The sequence below is a fragment of the Dromiciops gliroides genome, chromosome 1, assembly GCF_019393635.1.
Source record: "Dromiciops gliroides isolate mDroGli1 chromosome 1, mDroGli1.pri, whole genome shotgun sequence".
NCBI classification, from domain to species: Eukaryota; Metazoa; Chordata; class Mammalia; order Microbiotheria; family Microbiotheriidae; genus Dromiciops; species Dromiciops gliroides.
In genome coordinates this window covers 575,391,474-575,412,039 of record NC_057861.1, presented here as the reverse complement: position 1 = coordinate 575,412,039, position 20,566 = coordinate 575,391,474, and the positions used below count along the sequence as shown (strand labels likewise).

At 38.3% G+C, this 20,566-nt stretch overlaps 1 protein-coding gene across 7 annotated transcripts in view; it reads right to left on the bottom strand.

Moving 5' to 3' along the window:
• The window catches only part of APBA1 (amyloid beta precursor protein binding family A member 1), a 284,105-nt gene that overhangs the window by 244,102 nt on the left and 19,437 nt on the right, over positions 1-20,566 (bottom strand). The gene's annotated exons all lie outside the window — the stretch shown is intronic.

Below are 20,566 nucleotides of genomic sequence, written 5' to 3'. Positions count from 1 at the left end.
TATAAAATGGAAGAGAATTGCAGAGTGGATTAAAAACCAGAATCCTACAATTTGATGTTTACAAGAAACACATTTGAAGCAGAAAGATACACACAGAGTTAAGGTAAAAGGCTGGAGCAGAATATATTATGCCTCAGCTAAAGTGAAAAAAGGAGGGGTAGCAATCCTTATCTCAGACAAAGCAGGGGCAAAAATAGATCTCATTAAAAGAGATAAGGAAGGAAACTACATCTTGCTAAAAGGTACAATAGATAATGAAGTAATATCAATATTAAATATGTATGCACCAAGTGGTACAGCATCCAAATTCTTAGAGGAGAAGTTAAATGAGTTACAAGAGGAATTAGGCAGTAATACTATACTAGTGGGGGATCTGATTCTCCCCCTCTCAGAATTAGATAAATCTAGCTGAAAAATAAATAAGAAAGAAGTGAAAAAGGTGAACAGATTACTAGAAAAGTTAGACATGATTGATATCTGGAGAAAATTGAATGGGGATAGAAAGGAATATACCTTTTTCTCAGCAGTACATGGCACATTTTTCAAAATTGACCATGTATTAGGGCACAAAAACATCATAGTCAAATGTAGAAAGGCAGAAATAGTAAATGCATCCTTCTCAGATCATGAAGCAATAAAAATTACATGTAAGAAAGAGCCATGGAAAAGTAGAATGAAAATCAATAGGAAAGTAAATAATTTCATTCTAAAGAATGAATGGGTCAAACAACAAATCACAGAAACAATCAATAACTATATCCAAGGGAATGACAATAATGAGACAACATACCAAAATCTATGGGATACAGCCAAAGCAGTGCTTAAGGGAAAATTTATAGCTCTAAATGCTTACATGAATAAAAAAGAGAAAGAGGAGATTAGTGAATTGGGCATGCAACTTAAAAAGCTAGAAAAAGAACAAATTAGAAATCCCCAATTAGATACTAAACTAGCGATCCTAAAAATTAAAGGAGAAATTAATAAGATTGAAAGCAAGAAAACTATAGAATTAATCAATAAAACTAAGAACTGGTTTTATGAAAAAAACCAATAAAATAGATAAAATATTGGTTAATTTGATTTTAAAAAAAGAAAGAAGAAAACCAAATTACCAGTATCAAAAATGAAAAGGGTGATGTTACCACCAATGAAGTGGAAATTAAATCAATAATTAGGAATTATTTTGCCCAACTGTATGCCAATAAATTTGACAATCTAAATGAAATGGATGAATATTTACAAAAATACAAACTGCCCAGGTTAACTGAAGAGGAAATAAAATCCTTAAATAAGCCCATATTAGAAAAAGAAATTGAGGGGCAGCTAGGTGGCGCAGTGGATAGAGCACCGGCCCTGGAGTCAGGAGTACCTGAGTTCAAATCTGGTCTCAGACACTTAACACTTACTAGCTGTGTGACCCTCGGCAAGTCACTTAACCCCAATTGCCTCACCCCCCCAAAAAAAAATTAAAAAAAAAAAAAGAAAAAGAAATTGAACAAGCCATTAATGAACTCCCTAAGAAAAAATCCCCAGGGCCAGATGGGTTTACGGGTGAATTTTACCAGACATTTAAAGAACAATTAATTCCAATATTATACAAATTATTTGGAAAAATAGCTGAAGGAGTTCTACCAAATTCGTTTTATGATACAAATATGGTGGGGATACCAAAACCAGGCAAAGCAAAAACAGAGAAAGAAAATTATAGACAAATTTCCCTAAAGAATATTGATCCTAAAATCTTAAATAAGATATTAACAAGGAGATTACAGCAAGTGATCACCAGGAGAATACACTGACCAGGTGGGATTTATACCAGGAATGCAGGGCTGGTTTAACATTAGGAAAACTATTAACATAATCAACCACATCAATAAGAAAACTAACCAAAATCATATGATTATCTCAATAGATGCAGAGAAAGCTTTTGACAAAATATAGCACCCATTCCTAATAAAAACACTAGAGAGCTTAGGAATAGGTGGAGCTTTCCTTAAAATAATAAACAGTATCTACCTTAAAACCATCAGCAAGCATTATATGCAATGGAGATAAATTAGAGGCCTTCCCAATAAGATCAGGGGTGAAACAGGGATGTCCATTATCACCCCTATTATTTAATATTGTACTAGAAATGTTAGCTTTAGAAATCAGAGAAGAAAAAGGAATTAAAGGAATTAGAATAGGCAAGGAGGAAACAAAACTATCACTCTTTGCAGAATCAACTCAAAAATTACTTGAAACAACAACTTTGATTACATTAAATTAAAAAGGTTTTGTATAAACAGAAGCAATGCATCCAAAATTAGAAGGGATGCAGAAAGCTGGGAAACAATTTTTATGGCCAGTACTTCTGATAAAGGCCTCATTTCTAAAATATATAGGGAACTAAATCAAATTTATAAGAATCCAAGTCATTCCCCAATTGAGAAATGGTCAAAGGATATGAACAGGCAGTTTTCTGATGAAGAAATCAAAGCTATCTATTCCCATATGAAAAAATGCTCTAAATCTCTAATGATTAGAGAGATGCAAATCAAAACAACTCTGAGGTACTACCTGACACCTATCAGATTGGCTAAAATTACAAAAAAGGAAAATAATAAATGTTGGAGAAGCTGTGGAAAAATTGGAAAGCTAATGCATTGTTGTTGGAGCTGTGAACTGATCCAACCATTCTGGAGAGCAATTTGGAATTATGCCCAAAGGGCGATAAAGCTGTGCATACCCTTTGACCCAGCAATACCACTTTTGGGTCTTTTTCCCAAAGAGATCATGGAAAGGGGAAAGGGACCCACATGCACAAAAATATTTATAGCTGCTCTTTATGTGGTGGCAAGGAATTGGAAGCTGAGGGGATGCCCATCAATTGGGGAATGGCTGGACAAGTTGTGGTATATGAATGTAATGGAATACTATTGTGCTGTAAAAAACGATGAGCAGGAGGAGTTCAGAGAAACCTGGAGGGTCTTGCGTGGGCTGATGATGAGTGAGATGAGAAGAACCAGAAGAACATTGTACACAGTATCATCAACACTGAGTGTTGATCTACTGTGATGGACTATATTCTTCTCACCAATGCAATGGTACAGAAGGGTTCCAGGGAACTCATGATGGAGGAGGATCTCCAAATCCAGGGAAAAAAAAAAGAACTGTGGAGTATAGATGCTGAATGAACCATACTATTTCTTTTGTTTTTGGTGCTGTTGTTTTTTCTATTTTGAGGTTTTTCCTCATTGCTCTGATTTTTCTCTTATAACATGACTAATGCAGAAACATGTTTAATGTTATTATATATATAAATATACATATATATACATACATATATATCTATAACCTATATCAGACTCCTGCTGTCTAGGGGAGGGGGGAGGGAGGGGAGAGAGGGAGAAAAATCTGAAATTGGAAAGCTTGTATAAACAAAAGTTGAGAACTATCTTTACATGTAATGGAAAAAAAATAAAATACTTTATTAAAAAAAAAGAGTGGACTAAAAGGTTGTGACTGCAGGCCTTTAGTCACTCAGTCAATCAACTAGCCCTAATTAAGAACCTACTATGTACTAAGTACTATGCTAAGAGCTGAGAACAGAAAGAAGGGCAAAGACAGTCCCTGCAAGCTCCCAAGGTTCTCGGTCTAAAGAGAGAGAGAACATGCAAACACATGTGTGTGTAAATATAAAACATACAGCAGAGACTGGAGATAATCAGGGAAGGCATTAAGGGGGATTGAGAAAGGCTTGCAATAGAAGGTGAGACTGTATCTGAGACTTGAAGTGAGCCACGGAAATCAGAATGTGAAGAGGAGGGGGGAGAGCTTTAGACAAAGACAAAAGCCAGTGAAACTGCTCAGAGAGACAGTGTTCTAAGAGAGGTCGGTTTCTTTTGTGTTCCCTGGGGCTGGCCTACAAGCTCATGCTGTGGTCAAGGACACACAAGGAAATGCCAGGATCAGATCAACCACAGGTATTCATGAGAGATAAAACTAGAACAACACTTACCTCATGTCAGAAAGGTAATAGACTTAAAATTCAGATGTTCAATTTCAGACATGGCCAATGAGGGGATTTGTTTGTTTGTGGCAGCTAGGTACAGCTTTGGGCCTGAAATCAGGAAGATCTGAATTCAAATGTGACCTCAGATACTTCCTCGCTGTGTGACCTTGGGCAGTCACTTAACTTCTTTTTGCCTCAGTTTCCTCATCTACAAAATGGGGATAATAAAAGTACCTGCATTCCAAGGTTGTTGTGAGGATCAAATGAGTTATATATAAAGTGTTAGCATATAGTAGGTACTAAATAAATGCTCATTCCCTTCTCTTTTTTGGGCGGGAGGAGGTGTTAATTGTTCAAAAGGGAATGGCAGTGGGGGCAGCTAGGTGGCACAGTGGATAAAGCACTGGCCCTGAATTCAGGAGGACCTGAGTTCAAATCCAGCCTCAGACACTTGACACTTACTAGCTGTGTGACCCTGGGCAAGTCACTTAACTCTCATTGCCTGCCCCCCCCAAAAAAAAAGGGAATGGCAGTGAGAGAGTAAGATAATAAATGTTTGTAAAAATAAATGTTTTCTAAAGTGAGAAAAAGAAATAAGATTAGATCAGTCAAATACAGTCTTTAACAAAATAAAGGATATGATTAGATATAGGTGCATGTTGCACTCATCTGAAATAAAGAAGGGGAGGGTATTACTCTCTCATTGTAGAGGAAAAAACCTCACTAACCAGTCTTGCTCTCATGTTAGTTTCCTTTCCTTGAAGGATAAGAAGAAACACAAATTTCAGTTTTTGCAGTCAGCCCAAACCTCCCCCGAGAACTATTCAACTATAAAGACTTTTAGTATAACCCTTTCAGTAGACTGAGTCTGCTTTCTAAGGGCTGTCCTGACTAAATGTGAAGAGGTGTATCAGCAATCAATTGGCTATTTAGTGATGGATTTTCTTTAGCCATGGGAACCCATGAAATAAAGAAAACTATAAAGTGTCTCTCAATCTTTCTCTACCCCATTCCACTTCTTTGGTAACAGGAACACAGTAGAAGAAGAGAGAGGCAGGGGGTGCTAAGAATCACACAGCTTTTATAGAGTATCTAGAAGCATTAACTTAGCAGTCTGCAATTTGTCTAGTAACCAATGAGTGCCCATACTACTGAAGGAAATGAATCACGCAAATCTTGACATTCTCATTATTAATTAAACCAGTAGACAGAAAGAACACACAGCTAAATGAAGCAACTGTTCAAATGTTCTTCCTGGAGAGGCAAATGTAGAAGTTCTGGATTTGGTCTTGTTCTGGGTCCAAAGACAAGAAGAAACATTATTTCATGGGATGTTAGGTGATCCCATTTTGCAGTGCTCATGATAAACATTTGCAAAAAAGACCACCATGAAAATAATTAAAGACGTGTCCCATCATCTATTGCAGAGGATGAATAGAGGAGTTTTAGGAAGAACTTATTTAAGACCCTTCACAGGTGATATCTTGACTTGTGTGTGGATTGGATTTAAGTGAGGCAGAGAGTGGGGAGAATAAGGAACTTGTGTCCTTCATTGGTATGCTAATGATGTGAAAGAAATCAAGTGATTCCCTAGGAGTTCCCTTGGGTAGGTTCTCCCTGGAGCATTTATGGGATGAGAAAGACTGAAGAAAGCCAGTTTAGATCTGCACCAAATCAACAAGATTCTCTTTCATCTTTAAAAAGAATTTAAGTATCACCCTAAAATGAGGACTAAATAATTTGGCTCTAAGTCTGACACAAAACATGATGCAGTGGAAAGAACATGAGATTTAGAGGCAGAACATCCTGGCTGTACTGCTCACAAACTATGTGACTTTGGGCAAGTCTCTTAACCCCTTTAGGGGCCATTGGACTACACCACCTCTGAACTTCCTTCTAGCTCTGTCTATTATCACCAGCTTCCCCCACTCCTCCCATCCTTATGCTGGGGAGAGTAAAAAGCCCTAGAACCTAAAGTGGGTAAAATGAAAACCTCCTAACAACTTCAGAATAAGAAAATGAGCTCTTCTACTAGGAACATTTCTGAGATCCAATTGGCATTTTCTGATATTCACACTGATTTTGAAGATTTGGGCCAAACTTCATGGAGAGAAAGGGGGAAAAGCACATAAGCTTTTAAACCAAAAGGAAAAAAAAGTGATTTTGTTTTTCAGTCTATGTCCTAAGGCATACTATTCAACCACTAAAGCTAACACAATCTTTTCTCTAATTTATTATTCACTAATGCCTTGTTTTAAGCTCCCAAAGTTTGTAATCCTGGGATCACTAGGGGAAAATTGTACTTATAGGAACATCTTAGTTAAATTTAGAAGTATCACTGTAGATAACGCCCTTTCTGCAGATTTCCACCTCAATAATTCTAGATGTCAGTACTTAACAGCATTTTCTCTGCTATTCAAAACTTTCTACCACCTTAGTGGCCCTTCTATTCATTATTCTGAAATACTAATGGACTCTGAGGGGCATTTCTACTAGCACTTCTAAAGCAAGTAATTAGTAAGAATGTAAATAGAAACGTGCCACACGATAATTATACTTCCACAAACAAACAAAATGGGCATTTTAGGCATGGGAGGATTTTAAAAATTGCCTTACCATTCCTTTTTTATTTATTTTTAATGTAAAGGGTCAGTTACCAATTTGTTATTGGATTATCTAGTAACATGCCTTTAAATTAATCACAGTCTAATCCTTTTTTTTTTTTAGTAATTTTTTTTTTTGTGGGACAATGAGGGTTAAGTGACTTGCCCAGGGTCACACAGCTAGTGTCAAGTGTCTGAGGCTGGATTTGAACTCAGGTCCTCCTGAATCCAGGGCCAGTGCTTTATCCACTGCGCCACCTAGCTGCCCCCTAATCGTTTTAAACTCACAAGATGTTCCACTCCCCCTCTAGTTTTCCTCACCATTCTCTCTCTGTCTCTCTCTGTCCCTCCCCCCTCCTCTCCCACACAGTTACATGTTTAGGAAAACATTTCTTGCATGAACTAGGACTCAAGGGAATCCATCCTTCTTGAGCCAGTCTTGTATGTAAGCCCAGTTCTAATTTCATGCACAGAATCATGGAATTTTAGAGTTAGAAAGGACCTTAGAGGTTATCTAGGCCAACCCCCTCACTTCCTAGCCCCCAATCCTTCAATCACTGAAGTACTTCCTCTAGCAGTGGTTACTGTTCAGTCGTTTCAGTTGTGTACAACTCTTTATGACCCCATTTGAGCTTTTCTTGGCATAGATGGTGGAGTGGTTTGCCATTTACAGATGAAGAAACTGAGGCAAACAGGGTTAAGTGAGTTGCCCAGGGTTACACTAATCCATACATAAGGATTCCTGTGGGGCTCCTAATCAGTCTCCCTGTTTCCAGTCTTTCGGCTCTCCAATATACATCTGACAGGACTGCCAAATTCATATTCACATAAAGCCCCACCATGACTCCATCATTCCCAACTCAAGAAACTCCAGTGGCTCCCTATTACCTCTACAAATACAAACTCTTGCTATTTGACAATTTGTACTCTGACCTTTCCAGACTTATTATACATAATATTCCTCTTCACACATTCATTGGTCCAACCAAATTGGTCTTCTGGTTTTTCTTCATGCATGACATTCCATCTCCTATTTCCATCCCCTTTCCAGCTATTCCTCAGTCCCTGAAATTCACTCCCCCCTCCACCTCTGCTTCTTATAATGTGTAGCTTCCTTTAAAGGTCAGCTTAAATACCATCTCCTACTTAAGGCCTTGCTAATTCTCTCAGTTTCTAGTGCCTCCCTTACAAAACTGTCATATTTATTTATTTTACATACATACATATATGTTGTCTCATCCTATAGAATGCCAGTGCCTCAAGGAGAGTGTTAATATGAATATGTGGATCACCTGAATTTGATGGAAGTGCTTTATTATCCAAAAGTATTTTTTATGAAACCCTGGGTTAATAGGAGCAAAATGTCTTTCAACTGAACTCCAAACTGAACCCAGATGAAAAGCTGATGAAAGTCCCTACCTGGTAACTTCTTTTCCCTAAAGATAGAAAGTCCCTATCTTATGGTGACATCTGGGCATCCTCACCCTTGCCAAAACCTTTTTAAAAGTCCTGTAATCTTATCATGATGCCTCTGTTACATCTATTCTTATTATAATATTTACTTTTGGGTTGATCTGTAAGTGACAACTCCCTGTAACCCATGGACAAAAAAAACCCCTTATATACCTTCAGAAAGAGGGAGTCCCCGAGCTCCCTTCTGAGGAGGGGCGTCTCCAGCATGATCATGTTTATATTTCTTCTTGGAACAAAAAAATTGTTATTATGTTTTTTCTATCCGTTCTTTGATCTAGTTTCTGTGAAGTACCTACTTCTGGTAGGAGAGGCAGAAATAGCCTTCTATGATTTGGGTGAACAAATTGTAGGAGATATTATTGATGTCTCTGACCTGTTTGTTATCTTGTAGGAAGATGGATACAAAAACTATTACTAATTTTCAACAAGAGGTACATTCATTTTTTCTTAGTATCCCCAGAACAATGCCTGGTAAACAGTAGGCACTTTATAAATGCTTGTTGGTTGATCAATAATATCAAAGACAGCTAAGTAGTGCAATGGATAGAGTGCTAGGCCTGGAGTTAGGAAGACCTGAGTTCAAATTCAGCCCCAGACACTCATTAGTTGTGTGACCCTGGGTAAGTCACTTATCTCTGTTTTACTCAATTTCCTCATCTGTAAAAAGAACAGGAGAAGGAAATGGCAAACCACTCTAGTATCTTTGCCAAGAAAACCTTAAAAGGGGCCATGAAGAGTCAGACTCAACTGAAAATGACCAAACAATAACATCAGCTCACATTTATATAGCGCTCATGCTTATTATGTACCAGGCACTGTGCTTTATGATTATCTCATTTGATCCTGACAAATACAATTCACTAAGAACTGACTGATCCTCACCCATTCTCCACTCCCAGGCCAAGGAATTGCCTGGGGCTGACCAGACTTTGTCAATTCCACTTTCTGATTATTTGTAGATCTTCTAAACTCTACCCCCCCTCCCCAGAAATTCCCAAGCTTTCTTTATGTACTTTGCTTGTTATGTGAAACAACTTACCTTATGAAACTGTGAGAAACTACTCTTCTCAAGGGCAGTCTCATAACTCTCTCTGTTCTCTTACCCTATAGAGACCATGTCCCCAGTGCCCATCTTTGGGTATTCCTAGCAATCTGCTTTGTGATACTCTGAGTTATAACTCCTCTGCTTGATTAAAGACCTGCCTTAATTCTGTTATATTAAATGTTTCATTAACTTTCAGGTTGACATATTGGGGGCTCCTCCAGGATTTGAAGACTCCATACCCAGCCACCCACTGTTTTTGTCTTTTGTGTTCCAGTCTGGATTCAAATTCAGAGGCTCACCCTGGGTAAGTGTCTCTCAAATTTAAAACTTGTGTCCTTTTTGCTTGAGCTCCTAAAACTCTTTAATCAGGCTTCTTGGTAGCCTGGGGCTGTTCTGACAGGTCTTCCACAAAGGGAATGGCTGCAGTTTATTTAGGTACTATATGTCCCAAAAGGACAGCAGCCAGGTTCTTGTTTACAAATCGCGGACTATGTGATTGCAAGTACTTGGAAAATTAACAGAATAGATTAAAATAGTTTAAAAAAAAAACATAGTTAAAAGTCTGACCCAAAGCACTGATAGCCATAGTGGAGTCTCCTTTTTGAATTTACTCATGATTCTATTGGCCCCAAAATTAAAGGCTCTGAGTGGGACTCATTTCTTTCCAACTAAGCAGGAATCTGTATCTGAGCCCTCCTCTCTTCCAGAAAATAGAGTTAAAAAAGAAAGATTAAAAAGGAGGGAAATAAAAGATTTTTGTCCCTCAGAAAAAGGTCCCTAAATTAAAAATTATCTGGCTCAAATTAATGGGTCTTTGAGGATATAGTGGAGTACTCAGTTTGTGTATGCTAAATTATTTTAGGAATATTCACTACTCTGTTTTTGTCTGTCCTTTGTAAGGTGCTATTTGTGTTAAAATGGTGTGTCTGTGTGTGTGTGCATGCGTGTGATTGTGAGTGTGTGTCCTTGAGTAAAAAGCTACATCCCTTATTTTGCACTGTTAGCAATCCTTTCTGCCACGATTGCATAGAGGGTGACTGCAGCTTTTTTGTTGTTGTTGTTTGTTTAACCTGGTTTTTTGTTTGTTTGGTTTTGGTTTTTTAGGCAGGGCAATGAGGGTTAAGTGACTTGTCTAGGGTCACACAGATAGTGTCAAGTGTCTGAGGTCAAATTTGAACTCAGGTCCTCCTGAATCCAGGGCCAGTGTTTTATGCACTGTGCTACCTAGCTGATCCCTGTTTAACCTGTTTTTTTTTATAAATGTGTTAAAACTTTAATTAGGAATTGATCTCCAGCATTAGCTATTTTAAAATCTAAGTTTTATGAACCCCCCAAATTAAGATTGATCAGGTTCAATCACCAGTATTTATCACCAAGTAAAAATGAGTATTGATACTAATGGTCTCATTGAAATGTTAATACTAGATGGGACCTAGATAAATTGAGAATTTTACCATTTGGGAATAGATATAGTTGTATTTGAATTTAGTCTTATTTTAAGTGAAATAGGTCTTATAATAAGATGTATGGATCTGGAAAATTGTCAAATTGCATGATCTTAAGACAAGTTACTTCAGTTTACCAATATGTAATGTGTTTATTTGTTTTTGTTTTTTTTTTGCAGGGCAATGAGGGTTAAGTGACTTGCCCAGGGTCACACAAGTGTCTGAGACTGGATTTGAACTCAGGTCCTCCTGAATCCAGGGCCGGTGCTTTACCACTGCGGCATCTAGCTGTCCCCCCAATATGTAATGTGAATATTTGATTATATAGAGTATTCTTTTGAGTTATAAATTGTTATAGATTCAACTGTTAAAAGAATGCCAAGTAGTTGAAACTGTTTAGAAATGCAGTATTACTGTGAATTCACAAAGAAGTGATCTCAAAAGTCAAGAATACCTGTGTTTATCTTCTCCCTCTGGAACACTCCCTGGGCATAACAAATGTGTGTCCCTGGGAAAAATCATTTGGCTTCTAGGTGTAAATAGCAAGGACAAATTTTGAAAACTACAGTTTTCCCTAATAAGCCAGAGAAACTTGTTCAACTATCTGGTGTTTTTGTTAAAGCAGATGTTTTAACCTTTTTCCTTCCCTTAATATGTATTTCGTTGCCAGGATTATATGCTTACACAGCATTCGCCTACTTTTTTTTGTTATCCTATGTTATTGTTATGGTATTTTTAGGCAAAACTGAATTTTCATACCAAGTGTGACATATTAGAGACAACCATAAATGAGGTATCTTCTATCTTTTTTTTTTCTAAAAGCACTCTAATTTTCCCTTAAGCCCCAAGAGCCCCTGTCTTTATATGCTCTTCACCCCTGGAAGAAGACCCATCCTTCCTCTGGGCAGTTAACTCTTGATGTTGGAAAGGATTTTTAGGGCCTCTCCAATCCAGATTCAGTTGGATTCCTCTTGCAATTAAGGGCATTATGCCTCTCATTAAGGTTATATATCCTGGTCTTTTCATCCCCTGTACTGGTCCAGCAGTCTTGTTCAAGACCTGAGCAGTAAATGCTTGCCTAGAACACCTGTAATCCATAATTCCTATCCTCTCCTGAATCTCAGTCCCCAGGATTCTAGTTTTCACCATCCTTGATTTGTGTAGTATAGTGTGTCCCATGATGTGAATTGCCAGTTTCTTTTTACTTTTGCCTGGGAGGGCCTACAGTACACTTACTTGGATTGTTCTGCCTCAAAGAGCCCCTTCTACTTCTCACAAATTTTGAAAGCAGACCTTGCTAACCTTAAATTTCCTTTAGGCTCCACCCTCTTCAGGATGTAGATGATTTACTCCTTTGCTCCCAGATCTCCAGTCTTCAAAAGTTTGATTCCATTTTTCTCACCTCCTTTCTCAAAGACCACAAAGTTTCTTGCTTTCAGGTTTAAGTTTTTAGGACATCTGATATTAGCCAATAGTCTCTGTCTTGCAGGATTTAGAGATGTCTCTGTTATCCAAAGCTAATGTAACCATCTCCAGGTGTAGAGTTCTCAACCTATCCACTTTCCTCCCTGACAAAGTATGGGAACCCTGACCACACTCAGGATCATGACTGTGTTAAAACTGTTGACTTTATCACCTCCCCAGAAGATCTCCAAGAAATTCAGATAGAAAAGCCATATTATTCCCAGTACACAGATGATGGTTCATGCCTCTGAAATGATTCTGGTAAAATAACTGCTAGCTATGCTATCACCACTACTGAGGAGGTCATTGAGTTAGGACCCCTTCCTCTGGTTTCCTCAGCACAAGAGGCCAAACTTAAAGCCTTGACTCAAGCTTGTGAATTAGCAAAAGGAACCAATGAACATTTATACTGACAGCAGGTATGCATTTGGGATGGTACATTGGGGATGCTATGGAAATATGAAGGGTTCCTGAAGTCCTCTAGTACTCCCATGAAGAATGGGGCACAGGTCCAGAGATTCCAGGATACTCCCATGAAGACTCTCCCCATGTCCAAGGTAATGCCCTCTCTGAGCTGCATACCAAGCACCAAGCAGGCTGCTCAGAACCCCCCAATCCCTATTAGTCTGTCTTCCTTTACATCTGCTGGGCCTGTCTTCAAATTAACAGTGACTCCAGCAGAGCTTACTGTTGTCCAAGAGACCATGTGCTTCCCAACCAAGACAGATTAAGATGGGAAGAGTGCACAAAGGGTAAAACCTGGGCTCTGGTACGGGCCAAAGGAATGCCCAGTCTCTGTGTTGGCCTATGATGGAATGCCTGCACTCTTTAAGTCACTGGACCCCTAACAAGCTGCTTAATTTGAGCCTCATATTGGTGGAGGTGGGGGATGAGACAAGCTTCACAAGACATGAATGTGAAATCTGTCCCAAATATAATGTGAGCAAGCCTTTAAGACTTCCCCTTGGGAAATTTCCTCTCCCGAGGCCTCTGGCAGATTTTTATTCAGCTCCCACTTTCCTCTAGTTAAAAGTTAGGGTTTGCATGCATGTTCCCCAGGGTGAAGGCTTTTTTTTTTCCTTTCAGGCAAACCACTACAACAGACCAAGCCACACACCTCCAATCTTCTGGTAGAACATATCAATGGAATTAAGAGTCAGCTGGCCAAATTTCTGGATGATTTGGGTCTGCCATGGCCAAAAGCCCTTCCCCTAATACTTCTGAATGGTAGGGCAACCCCTTGTGGTAAAATTCTTTCACCCTTTGAAACAGTCACCGAGCATCATTTCTCCCTCCAGTGACTCCTCACCACCAAGGTTTCCCTTCTATCTTTTCTACTGCTGGAAGGAAGTCACTCAAAACTTTTGAGACCTTAACTATCTTGTTTTTCAGTCATTTTCTAGGAACTCATCCTGAATAAGTCTGCCCTGAAGTTGGAACTCAGAGACTGGGTCTATTGGATTCCCTACAGACCAGGTGGAAAGGGAAAGCCCTGCAGACCAACCCTTCTGCTGCAAAACTGAAGCAAAGTTGACAACAACTGGATACATCTCCTACCTGAAGAGGAGTTCCAAATGGTAGACCACTTTCCCAAGACAACTGAACTTGGTCTGAGAATCCTGTACTCCTTGCCCCAGCTTACATTAATAATAAACATGTGCAAATTATGTCCCACTGTATCTAGCCTAGTTGTTATTTTCTAGAACTCTTCTTGACCAAGAGAAGGAAATGACAAATACAATTTATTGATCTTCACCTATTCTCTATTCCCAGGCCAAGGAATTGGCTGAGGCTGACCAGACTTTATCAATTCTACCTTCTGAGTATTTATAGATCTTCTAAAACTTTCCCCATCAGAAATTCCCAAGCTTTCTTTATGTACTTTTGCTTGTTATGTAAAACGACTTACCTTAAGAAAACTGTGAGAAACTTTCTTCTCCCCAAGGGCAGTCTCATAGCTCTGTCTGTTCTGTTACCCTATATAAACCATGTCCCCAGTCCTCATCTTTGGATATTCCTAGCAATCTTCTTTGTGAGAGTTATAACTCCTGCCCAGATTAAAGACTTTAATTCTGTTACATTAATTATTTCATTAATTTTCAGGTTGACAATCCTCACAATGACTGGGAGGTAGGTACTATTTTACTACCATTTTAAAGATGAGGAAATTGAGGCAAACAGAGGTTGTGACTTTTCCAGGGCACTCAAGTAGTTCCTATAGGGGCTCCATTTTGGAAGTTAGCTATTGAAACTGACCATCTCCTAGTATGAAGAACAACAAAGAAGTATAATGGCTGACTTCTGGCTAATCAACCTTAACTATGCTAACTGGTTAATGTCCAATATGCCCAACATTTATATTGCATTTTATAGTTTATGAAGCAGCCTCACATACATTATCTCATTTGATTCCTCTCCCCCCCAAGTCTTTGTCAAGGAAAAATACCCTATTGATGGTATGTCTTCTAGTGCACGCAGAGCAGAGAAAGGCTGTCCTATGTATGCTTCCCCGCTTTTCCCCTTTGGCTATGGCCTCCAGCCCCAGACCTTGGGGCTTATGTAGTCCAATGGCCTCAGACACCACCATAATCATTTAGCTTATATAAGACTATGCTGCTTTTCTTATTGGGTGAGTCACTGAGCATCTTGCTCCTAACCCCATTTTCCCCATAAGCTTTGTGGTTTCAATTATTTGTTTTGTTTTGGTTTTGGTTTTTTGCATAGCACCATATGTTCGGGGAGTGCATTATGGCTTATGTTTTAACAAACTGCCTATGCTTTCCCCAGGCACACACAGTTGGTTATGTGATCTAAACTTAAGTTAAAAAGTGTTTGGGAGGATCACACAGACAAAACAACAAATGCTGGCCTCATGGAGCTTACATTCTAATGGAAGAAGATAACAAATGAAAGCAAGCTGGGGGTGGGCGAGGATGATGGATATGATGGTATCTGCACAGGGTCACTGTAGGTAAGTTAGGACTACAGCCCATTGAGGAAATAAAGACAAAAGACACAACTTGCAAGGGGATGGTTTCTGAAAAAATCCTGGGAAGACTTATCTGAACTGATTAGAAGTGAGCAGAACCAGAAAACATCGATTATATAATCAGAGTTCTTCAAAGTTATTTGTTTTTATATTGTCATTGCACAAATTTTTCTTCTCCTTGGTTCACTCTGCATCATTTCATACAGGTCTTCTCAGGTTTCTATAAAACTGTACATTTCATACATTTTGTGTCGCACAGTATTAATATTCTATTACATTGATATACCATAATTTGTTTAGCCATTCCCTAATGACATTTATCAGACTTTGGTCTCAGGACCCCTTTATACTTTCAGTATTTACTCTGAAACTTTTTAATGTCCCCTGAAAGGGTCTCAGGATCCCCCAGGAGTCCCTGTACCATACTTGAGAACCATTGTATTAGAAGAAATTGTTCTTTTTCAAAGATCAGAACCAAGGTATGACCAACTAAACTCAATTTACTTTTAGACTATTATTAAACTAATAGTTTATTAGACTAGTAGATCAGAGGAATGCCCTGAACATGGAGTAAATAGATCTCAGCAAGTCATTAGACATAATCTTTCACCAACAGTAACCATAATAAGAATTCATATTTATGTAGCACTTAAGAAGTGTTTCTCCCAGAATTATACCTAGCTTTCTCCTGGTAAACATCTTTATCAAAATCACAAAAGGCTTGAAGCTGAATAGTAATTTCCTGAACAAGAAAATCTCAGGAATCAAAAGGATCTCATAGGCTGGCATGAAACTCACTAGATGAAAATTAATAAGACTAAATGTGAAATCCCACATTGAGGTTAGAAAAATCAACAGTACAAGAAAGTAAGGGAATGACAGCTTAAAATATTTGGGGGGGGGTTTAGTTGACCAAAAGATTAATGCATGTTTGGCTGTGCCAGTGCTAAAGTAATCTGGAGCTGCATTGATTGTAAGTACAGTATACTGTCCAACTGGGTGGGAGGCTCCTGGAGAGGCTGAAGCTGAAGGATATATTGAGTTTGGGAGTTCTGAGCTGCATGATCTAATGGGGGAGACAAGCAAGAACTATGCACAAACAAAACTATATACAGGCTAAATTTGAAGTACTCAGCAGGGACATTGGAAATAAAAGGGCTCAAGGAAAGGCTTCCTTTAGAAAGTAGGAATTTAGCTGAGACTTGAATTCAAGTCAGCAAATAGAGGAACATTTCAGGCATGGGAGCTAGCCAGTGAACACAGTACGTCAGCAGTGTTTGGTTTGAGGAACAGCAAGGAGAACAGAATCATTAAATCACAAAGTCCATGTGGGGGGTGGGAGTAGGTGAGAGTGGGTATAAGATGAAAGAAAATGAGACCAGTGGGGTAGGAATGTGACAGGTTTTGAAGGGCTTTAAATGCCAACAGGGCAGAGGAGTTACAGTTGATTCTGGAGGCAACAGAGTTTATTAAATTGGGTGTTTGAGTGTGGGATGATCTCACCTATGCTTCATATATAGGAGGATCATTCTGACAACTCAGTGGATAATGGACTGGAGTGAGGAGAGAATTGAGGCAGGCAGACCGACCAACAGGCTACTGAAACAGTCCAGGTGTGAGGTAAGTATGGTTGTGGTGGTGTCAGGGGAGAGAGGACACATATGAGAACTCTAAAAAGGTAAAACTGATAGGCATTGGCAATATAGGCATTGGATATGGGGCTGGAGATGAGAGAGAATAAGCAGTAAAGGATGAAATCCCTTAGCCTGGGATTCAGAGAGCCTGCATTCCAGTTTACATTATCTGTTTGACTCTAGGTAAGTCACTTATTCTGTCTGGGCTTCAGTGTCTGTATGTGTAAAATGAGGGTAAGGTTATGACATTCCCCTGATGTCAGTCATGGTCCTCTTCTGAGAATGAAGGGCAAAGAACAACAACAAAATGAGGACACCTACCAATTCTGGGTCTGCCATATTTATTGATTATTCTGATTCAAGTGAGAAGAAATATTGTATAAATAGAAATCTATTATGGTTGGAAAAAAATTAGATGACCTGTCCCTCCTTGCCTTTTTTCTCATGATAAAAAATCCACATTTCCATTCATACTAATGAGCACCTCCTGCCTGAAACAAAGCTCAATATAGTTTTCTTTGTAGAATGACATAGTATCTATACAAAAGGCAGAGAAAAGGATTGTAACCCCACATATTTATATTTTATAAAAGAAAGAAATTCAACGTTGAGTCATAAAACTAAGGTACCAGTTATTAGGTCAAATACAAATTTCTCTAAGGTCATTTGGTCCTTTCTGCTCTTCATTGACCTTCTATCCAAGTAAAATGTTATCCCCTCTGACAACATGCAGAATTCAGGAATTGCTAATACTAGGCCTCCTCAATGATCAGAGCTCTGACATCATCCAAATTCAACCTGCCAAACCTTTCTCATTCCTGAGCCCTTGAGGATCAGCTCAAACACAAGTTTCTCTAGCAGCACCTCATTGTTTACTATCCTCCTCCTTGGAATATACCAAAAGATATATATCCTAGAGAGTTACCCTGGTAACAGCAAAGTCAGCTGTTAGAATGCCCCGGGCTGAAGGTTCTTAATTATAACCAGAGACATAATGTTAGTAAGTAATACAGTGGTCAACTCATTTCTTTACTATTTGAATTAATCATTAATTGGCATTGCTCATAGTATTGCTCAATAAATATTTGTTGCTTGATTTGTTAATAAATAAAGGTCCCCAACAGAACACTTTTGAAAAAAAACAAAGCAGAAGACAGTTTGATGGTAATGAGGATCAAGGTAGAGACCCAGAATGAAGTTTGCACAGAATCTGTTTGATTTTTCATTTCATTTTCTGCACAATTTCATGTAGCCATACACGGAAAATTAAACACATAAAAGGGGCTCCATAGAACATTCCAGAACAGGTGTAATTAGCTTAAAAATGAAACATTAACATCTTCAATATAAAATTTTAAATTGTTTTAAACCCCTGTAATTACAAATTATCTTCTAGGTTATTACTATGGAACAGGAATGATAATTAAAAGCAGGGGGAAAGCCTTATTTTCTTTGCTAGATAAGGCTGTACTTTTGGTGTTCATGTTTTGCCAAAAGTTTCTGAATCCTATGTAATATTCACAAATGCTTTTATAGAGAATTCTCAACTGTGAGTAAGATTAGTCATCTTTGCTAGGGAAATGATATCTGGGTTAGTCTACAGCAAAGATAAGAGTTGTAATTCTATATATAGAAGGCATTCCTAAAGTTAAATATAAATCAAATTATTAAGGTTTTAAAGGTCTGAAAAGAATCTTTAAGTGAATAATGCTTTCCTCTCAATTTGTTTTATATTAGACAACTTTCTATGCAGATTAAAGAATATTATAGGTTAAAAGTCTGCAAAGATTTTCAAAGGGATTAACAGCTAATTGAGGACCTGTTTAGAATAGAAGATCTCTACTTGGACTTAAGTAAAGGTGTAAGAACTTGCTTTTCCAGAAGTCTCATTGCTTATCCATGCATATAACATAAAAAGATGCAAGTGATAAACTTTAATGTACTCATGAAGGGTTAATAGCCCAAGACAATCCTGTATAGGGCAGGGAGTTTTCAGACAATAATTCAAATACATTTCCTATCATCTAGGTAACAGATTTTTTAAATAGTCAAGGGTAAGTAAATTAAATATAATAATGGAAAGAGGTAGAAAAAAACAAATGGAAGGGGGTAGAAAGAGACTAGCATAACTGGAAATGCTATAGACATGCCTCTTGCCTTCCCCCCATCCCCCAACAGGCTATACTAGAACTCATATGAGATGGCTTGAGATATGGGAAGACCCACCACCACCACCAATGGAGCCCTTCCCTACTTTCCCAATAGCCTTACCACTATCCTTAGGATTTCCAAGCTTTTCTTTCTGTCCTGTTGCTGAAGTTTCATTTGTGTTATCTCCCCCCAATTACAGTGAGCTTCTTGAAAGCTGGGTGTGTCTAGCTTTTTCAATTTGTATCACATTTGTATCAGTGTAAAGGTTTGGGGCTCATTTGTATAATATGTGCAAAATGAATACTAAGTATTTTATGAGCTACAAAGAATAAGCCATGTCTCTTACCCTCAGTGACTTAAAGTTGAGTTGTACAAAGACAGAACACATATATATTAGTATACATATATTTGAGTTAAGAGAAGGAAATTCACTAGCTTGTTGAGGTCATTCATTCATAGTTTAGCTAGAATTCACATGATTAGATGAAATAAATTTTGACCTATTTGAATGACCAGACTCAATTAATCTTGATAACAATCTGGAAGACAGTCTTTAATGAACATGAAGCCTGAATCTATGCTTGTTTTCCTTTTTACCAATGACTTGGACAAAGGTACAGCTGACATACTGATCATAATTCAATGACAAGACTAGAAGAAATGAGAAATGAGAGGCTAAATTGAATAAGATGAAATTGCATAAGGATAAATGTAAAATACTGTACTAGGTTCAAAAATCAACTTCAGTTACAGGATAGGGGAGGAAGGGTTAGACATTTTGCTCATGTTGTGAAGATTTGTAGGTTTTTGTGAACTGTTTAGTTTGGTATGAGTCAATATACTGAATGGGGCATTGCAGCCAAAAAAAATCAATGCCATTTTAGCTTGAATTAAGAAAGATGCAGTGTGGGGCAGCTAGGTGAAGCAGTGGATAGAGCACTGGCCCTGGAGTCAGGAGTACCTGAGTTCAAATCCGGCATCAGACACTTAACACATACTTACTAGCTGTGTGACCCTGGGCAAGTCACTTAACCCCAACTGCCTCACTAAAAAAAAAAAAAAAAGAAAAAGAAAAAGAAAAAAAAAGAAAGATGCAGTGTCCGGAAAAGAGGCGGCCATAGCACTCTGCTTTGGCCAGCCCACATTTGGAGTGCTGTGTCCTGTTGGTAATCAGGATAATGAGGGGTCTCAAGATGATGCCTTGTGAGATATAGCTGATGGAACTGGGCATCATTAAACTCAGAGTATTGTGAATAAGGACATCTCGGTGGCACAGTAGATAGAATACTGGTCTCGGATTCATCTTCATGAGTTCAAATCTGGCTAGGTGACCCTGGGCCTCATTTGTAAAATGAACTAGAGAAGGAAATGGAAAACTGCTCCAGTATGAACAGAGTATTAGTATGATAGGAAAATCATAAAAATTAGCATGGGTGTACTTATACTAAATGGGCTTTCTGGAAAAAATGCATGTACATACTTTTGAGTGTAGACTATTAAAATAATGAATCAAGCCTTTCTGAGGCAGAAATGGTCACAAAAATTTAACAATGAGCTCCCACTTGAGGTTTAGAGATGGCTCCAGCACACCTGGCACAATCCTTCATCTAAGTTATTGGTAAAAATATACAGTATGAAAACCAGCACAGATTTAAGGTTCATGTTCACTAGAGACCATCTGATAGGTTGCTATTAAGATGGCACCTTTTTTTGGTCTGGTCATTCAAATAGGTAAAAGTTTAATAACCTAATATTCCCCCCATGTCCA